The sequence below is a fragment of the Cucurbita pepo genome, chromosome 19 (genome assembly GCF_057944985.1).
Source record: "Cucurbita pepo subsp. pepo isolate OVF chromosome 19, ASM5794498v1, whole genome shotgun sequence".
NCBI classification, from domain to species: domain Eukaryota; kingdom Viridiplantae; phylum Streptophyta; class Magnoliopsida; order Cucurbitales; family Cucurbitaceae; genus Cucurbita; species Cucurbita pepo.
In genome coordinates, this window is record NC_141816.1 from 10327629 (window position 1) to 10334631 (window position 7003).

Here is a 7003-nt window from a genome sequence, read left to right on the forward strand (position 1 = left end):
CTATTTTATGTTCATACGTGGAGACAACCTCCCATTAAATTGGTGAGAATAGCACGTGGGAATTCACGAACCAGACACGAAGGTGCAGCACAGAGCAGAGCCCTGCACTCGAAGCACCTTAGCCGTTAATTAGGGCATGGTCCTAAAGTCCTTAAGGACTACGGTCAAAATTCTCCCATGCCCTAAGATTGACCTGCAAATTACATTACTACCCTCCATCTTAATTAATTATATTATCATTTTCTAATTAGCTATAAATAATAATTCAACACTAATCAAACTAATTAATCTCAAGATTTTATTTGTATTTTATAATGCAACGATCTCATTTTATATTACGCATTACGACCGAGTAATTCCTTCTTAAATTTTGGATTCAACTATTTATTTATTTTTAATTTTTTGAATAATAATTAATGCATACGTTCGTGGTCTATCAGTGTCATTTTTGTTTTATAAATACAAAGTTGAAAATGATAAAATAAATGACTTTTTAGTAAATAATTTAATAGTTTAATGTAGTGAAATGAAAGTAATATTATAATATTGCAAATATTGTATTTTTAAATTATTTTGTAAATATAGGATATTTATTGCCAGAGTGGACCCATGCGGAGATAAGAACAGTATGTATTTTAAAATCATATTTGTATAAAGCTGAGTTGGCATCAATACTATATAATATGGGTTTTCAATAATTTAAATCACAAGTCATTTTTGGAGATCATCATCAATATGTATCCTTTAATAATAATAAAACAAAAATTATGATTTTATATAATCTACATAAATATTTATTACATAAAAGTGGAATGGTTGAGTATCATTTTAAACTTATTTATTTCTTTTAAATTTTAAAACCTACCGATATTTATTTCCTATTCAAATTAAAATAATATTTATATTCATTCTTCCAGCTTCAAAATGAAAAAGAACCACTTTTCAAGTATGTACGAGGATTAAAACAATACATATCATCATTAGTGTGTTCCGATAACTTAGACATTAAAACTGATCGATAAAAAAAAAAAATTGTCACCCATCTCGAGAAATTAGTTTTATAATAATAATAATAATAATAAAGGAATGAAATATGGATGAGAAAGCATATGATGAATGTAATTAGATGTAAAGCATTTAATGGTTAATGAAAGCTTGGAGATTAAGAGATAGATTATAAAGATTTGTAGAGCTGAATTCAAGGCCACCATACACACATGTACATAGGACTCCCCAAATATTTTGCCAGTAAGAAACCAATAAAAAATTAAATTAAATTAAATTAAATTAAAAAAACATGTGTGGGACACCTCACCCCTATTTATTGTAATTTAATACCCATTAAACCCATGTGTGTTAATTCTCCATTTTGGGAGCATAACTCACATCAATATTTTATTATTTTTAAATCTAATAATGTATAATATACACTTAACTCTAGTTGGCCATGTTTGGTTAGTTTTCAACGTTTAAACCATCACATCTAGTTAATTGGATAAAACCCTAAATATTATATATAAGTTTAAGATTTGGGAGAGTCTGAAATCATCGTGAGATTTTACATTGATTGGAAACGGGAACGAAGCATTTCTTATAAGAGTATAAACCTCATCCTAGTAGATGCATTTTAAAATTATGAACCTAACGGCAATACGTAACGGACTAAAATATATAATATCTGCTAGCGGTGAATTTGAGCTATTATAAATGATATCATGGTCAGATACCGGCCGTTGTGTTAGCGAGAACGTTGGGCTCCTAAAAGGGTGGATTGTGAGATAGCACATAAGTTGGAGAAGGGAATGAAACATTCTTTATAAGTACGTGAAAACTTGTCTCTAATAGATGCGTTTTGTGGCTGATGGTGTTACAATATAAGTTAAATTTGAGAGATAAAAGATGGAGGGTTGACAATGGTGGAGAATGGAAGATCTTGTAATCTTTGTGGGACATCGGCTGTGTTCTCTTCTTCCTCACTTCACTCTATCCGACACCCCATAACTTGTTTGTTTATACTAAGGATTGGTTCCCAGTTGTCTTAATTATGTTGCAATGGAGCTGTCACTTTCATATAATTAATTCAAATTATCTTATTAATTGTAGCAACAATACTTAATTAATCCATAACCAAGATTGCCCACATACAAAAACTTGCAATAATTTTATTTTTGTAATTTTACATGAATTCAACAGAAGCCTGTCTTAATTTCTGGACTAGCTCCTTCACTGTGATGCAGAAATCATCATCCATCTGCAAATTAAATTAAATTAAATTAAATTCAATTCAATTAATTCCCATAAGACAGATTTAAAAAGAGTTTGAGATTAAGAACCTGAGCGATGATGGTTATATGAAGGTGTAAATTGGGAAATGGCATGGCGGTGGTGTTTAGAACTGTTAGATTGAGCTTCTCTATCTGTTTTAGTATGTTTGAAACACACCCTTTGCATTTCTTGCCATGAATCCTCAATAGAACATCCTTGCCGGAGACTCTTGCTTCTATGTCCGGGATTGCGCCGTCCGACCAGATTTTGTCGTCGGTGGTTGAGAGATCATCAGATCTGTTCATAACCACCGCTGATTCCACGGTTGCTTTGGCTGCTTCTTCGTCAGCCGCCTTCAAACGTTCTTCAAGATCTTTTATGTATGTTATTGCATCCCCAAGAATTGAGGCTTTGTCCATCTATTACCCACAAAATTGAAATTAAAATCGTTTGAAAGTTAAGAATATGAATAAAATTTTAAATTGTAACGGTTAAAAAAAAAAGTTAGTAGCCACCATCCTTGAGAATTCCGGCTGTGATTGTACGACACTCACTTTCCAACGACAAGTGAGCTAAGCCAATTCGTTCTTGCATCGCCTACGGCCGAGCGACGTATGCTCGAGCCTCTGGCCTCAATTGTAAAAGAAGGTTTTAGAAAACGAAGGCAGAGAGAAATTTTCGAAAGAGAGATTTTGAAAGAGACGTTCTACAAGCAAGCAAGAGAAAAATAACAAGACTCACAGTATGTAACCTTGGGTAGGGAGAAGCGGGCAAACCTCTCCCAAGAATATACTCGTCCGCTCTCACTAAGTCCAACTACCTCGTTCTACCCAAAAAAAAAAAAAAAAAAAAAAAAAAAAACAAACAAAGAGGGAAACATCGAAAATGAGAGGGAAGGAAAGAGAGAAGGAGATGAATGGTTGTGAAACCCGGTGACACTGTCGTATAGTGGAGATAACGTCATGAATGAGAGGACTAACGAGCTAGAGAACACCTTAATACACACTCTACCAAACAGTATCGTTGCTTTGCAGGCCAAAAAGATGAATTGATCACGGGTTTGAATTTTAGTAGGTACTGAGGAAGATGGAGGGATATGATGTTTTAATTTAAGTGGATTCATAAACGTTTATGTTATAAAAAAGTTTAAATGAAGTATTTTTGTATTAAATGTTCATCTTATACGGACCCAATTACTTATCATACGACCCAATTAATTAGAAAGAAATGATTACCTTCTTAAGATGTGGAATGAGAGCTGAAAGAGCAACAAATCTCTGGCTGAGCTTTTCTCTACGCTTTCGCTGAGCTTTTCTCTACGCTTTCGCTCAGCTATGACATGATCTTGACCAACCAAAGGGCTTCGATTCACAACCCCAGCACTCCTCTTCATCCCCACACCACATTTTGGGGAACAATTTGAATTTGAATTTGAACCCTGTTCGATCACCGACGCCAAATCTCTGTTTGTTTCGCACCACATCTCAAAATTGGGCTTCACTCTGTTGGAAGGTGGAGAAGAATGGGAGTTCCCAAACGAGATGATGTGGGATGAGGAAGACGACGCAGTCATGGAAGCAGTGCAGGAGCTGTTCCAGCTGCCGGTAGCCCTCGGTTGTTTCGCCGGCCTCTCCTCCGCCACCTCACACGGCTGCCGGGTTTGTACGGAATGGTCTAGATCTGTGTGGGATGTGTAGCTTTCGTCGGAGAAAGCTTGGAAACCGAGCTCGTGTAGCGTGCACTCAAAAGGGTTCATTTCCAAATCATCCATAAATGGAGCTTCCAATTCCTTAATAATCAAAACCCCAAAAAATATCAGATTCATAATGGAAATTATAATTAAAAAAAAAAAAAAAAAAACCCATAATTAAGTTGAGCAAATTACCATGTCAGATAACCATTTTGCAGAAGAGATTTCCATTGGAAAAATTAAGACCCTAGGAATTAGAGGTTATTTATTTAGTCAATTAATTATTAAAATAGGCAATTTGATTGTATAATATAAATAAAAGATAAGATGAAAAGCAGGAGCATTTAAGGAGCCGTGTTTTTCCAAATGTGGAAAGGTCCTATGTGGTGGAATGGGTGGATTTATTTTTTATTTTTATTTCGGATCTCATGGATTATATCTAATTAAATAAATATAGCAATTATTGTTTTTCTTTTTTTTTCTTTTGTTTTCTGTATATTAAATAATTATTATAATATATTAGAGGAGGCCGATTGTGCACAATTTTTTAATTTATCCAATACTGCTCTCACATCAAAACCCTGATCAATTTCTATAATATATAAATAATTTTATTTAATTCAAACTCAAACCCATCCAGTTAAAATTAACCATGATTAGTTCCCCTCCTATACTAATCATTAACTTAATGCATATAAACATGTTTTGTCTTTATTTACATATTTTTTTTTAATAAAATTTTTAAAGAGGTCACTCAACATAACATTGTTCATAGTCAAGCACAATTATCATTGGAGTTTTCATGGCAAAATGCATATGATTAGCATTGATAATAACTATCAATTATTTTAAACATTTTTTAACTATCATATCCTAAAACTTACTCTCATTTAAATGTATCGTCATTGAACAACAAATGAAATTAGGCACATTTTTTAGAAGCCCCCCATGTGCCTCCACATTCTTCTTGTCCTCAATATGTATATCCTCAGGTGGCCTTGCATCCACATGATGCACCCAACACCCTTTTCATTAATTAAAAATAAATTTCGAATAAATAAGATTTTATTTTGAACAATAACAATAATAAATAAATAATACAATCATAGAATCATAAACGACGCCAACTCAATTTGTGGTTCTCATTTTCTTAACCCTCACAACAAATACATCTAAAAATATATATTTTAACTAAATGCTATATGATTGCAAATATATGTTTACAATGGAGTGTTGTAACCGTCCAAGTCAAGCACACTATTCATAGACATTGTTCTATTCATAGGCATTGTTTTGTTTAGACTTTTAGGTAGGCTAAGAAGAGGTTTCCACGCCTTTACAAAAAATGTTTCGTCCTATCCAACCAATCACCAATCGAGGTAGAATCTCACAATTGGGGATTCTACTTAATTTCAACCCTTTTCTAGTTCAACCATGATTGGAGTAGCAATTCAAATTTATGATGTTCTGATCGAGAATAGATGTCAATCATAATTGAATGATAACTAAATCATAATTGAATGATGACTAATTATATGTTCAAACCTTGATGGTGAATTGCTTTGGAAGATGAACCAGAACGAGTGGTTCTTCTGGGTCCAGATCTTCACAGTGTTATCATTGCCCAGTGATCCAGAAGCAATCATGTTGTCGCTGGGGTGACAACATACTGATATCACGTTGGATTGGGGATTGAAGGTAACACACAACACACAACACACAACACGTGGTTAGTATGACCATTAAGCGTCTTGATAAGGGACCCAGAAGACACATCCCAGAGACGAGGAGTCTTATCGTCGGAGGCCGATACAAGAAAACGAGAATCAGAGGAGAAAGCTAAGTCGGGGACACCCTGTTCATGGCCTCTGAACTCTTGGAGAGGGGTCAGGATGGAATTTGAGCAAGCATAGGGGGGAAGGGTCTTATCAGCGGAGGAAGAACCAAGAAGACGTCCATCAGCTGAGAATTTGACGGATGAAATCGCTCGATTGTAGCCAGTTAGGGTCTGGGACAGAGTGTAAGGTTTATAGGAATCAGATTGAGATGGCTCCGATGACATCTCTTCAATCTATCACTGAAAAACCGATCCAAAGGAATCTAATGAGGGGTTTTTGAACATGAAAGAAAGTCGGAGATGGAGGCGGAAATCGGAATCCTCCGGCTCCGATGATAGTAGAACAGATCATTGCGATATTCTGGCAGCCCTGATGCTACGAAACAATGTCTTGCAGGTCGACGGTTAATTTTGGCGGGGATATAGAAGTATTGTGAGATTGCCTTTAAATCAAATTGGGGCACTCTAAGTTGAATGATGATATAAATACCTTATTATAATTCCATAAAAAGTAAATATATTCTCAAGAGATCACTTCACAATTCACCAACAGTATTTACATCATATAGTAAAGATATATACAGGCAAAATAGCACCAATGTTACATCTGATTTTTGGCTAATATTGCCCCAAATCATTCTCCCATATTTTAACTATGGAAGAGGAAAAAGAATTTACGAGCTAATAATAAATACATCTCCTCATCACAAGATGCTGCAAGTCTGCACATTTACATTTGGTTTTCTACAAAATGTCATGGCATAAGCAATCTTGGTCCTACAAAACAGGAGGTCTAGCCTCTACGATCAGGGTCATTGAATCAACACTAAATAGAACCCTTACCCAATAGCAGAAAATGGAGCAAAGCACCAGGTGATTGCTTTCGATAACACAATTCATGAAGCCTACGTTAAATCTTGTTGCTTGATAATTTTCTAATAATAGATGTTGCTATATGATTCCCTCGTCCACTAAAATTTCTTAGTAAAAGATGTTGCCTCAATAATCCTGTAGGAGAATGAATCGCATGTTAGAAGTCAGGAGGGACATGGAGAAAATGACTTGTAAGGTAGGCTCAGAAGATAAGCTCTCAATGAGTGAGAAGAGTAATCCAAAATGATCCCTTGAGAAGAACGATCCAATACAAGCTAACGATTTGAGATGAGCTTTGGAATCTCAGAATGATAGTATTAATCCAAAAGGCCCGAAAT

At 34.8% G+C, this 7003-nt stretch overlaps 1 pseudogene across 1 annotated transcript; it reads right to left on the reverse strand.

Annotated features, from left to right (window-relative positions):
• Nucleotides 1-2072: 2072 nt before the first annotated feature.
• Nucleotides 2073-4269, reverse strand: LOC111781677 (transcription factor bHLH19-like; annotated as a pseudogene). Its single transcript, XR_015414481.1, has 4 exons — nucleotides 4151-4269; nucleotides 3501-4054; nucleotides 2334-2684; nucleotides 2073-2251 (listed from the first exon to the last, which is right to left on the reverse strand). The product of XR_015414481.1 is annotated as a transcription factor bHLH19-like (transcript).
• Between the last annotated feature and the right edge of the window lie 2734 nt (nucleotides 4270-7003).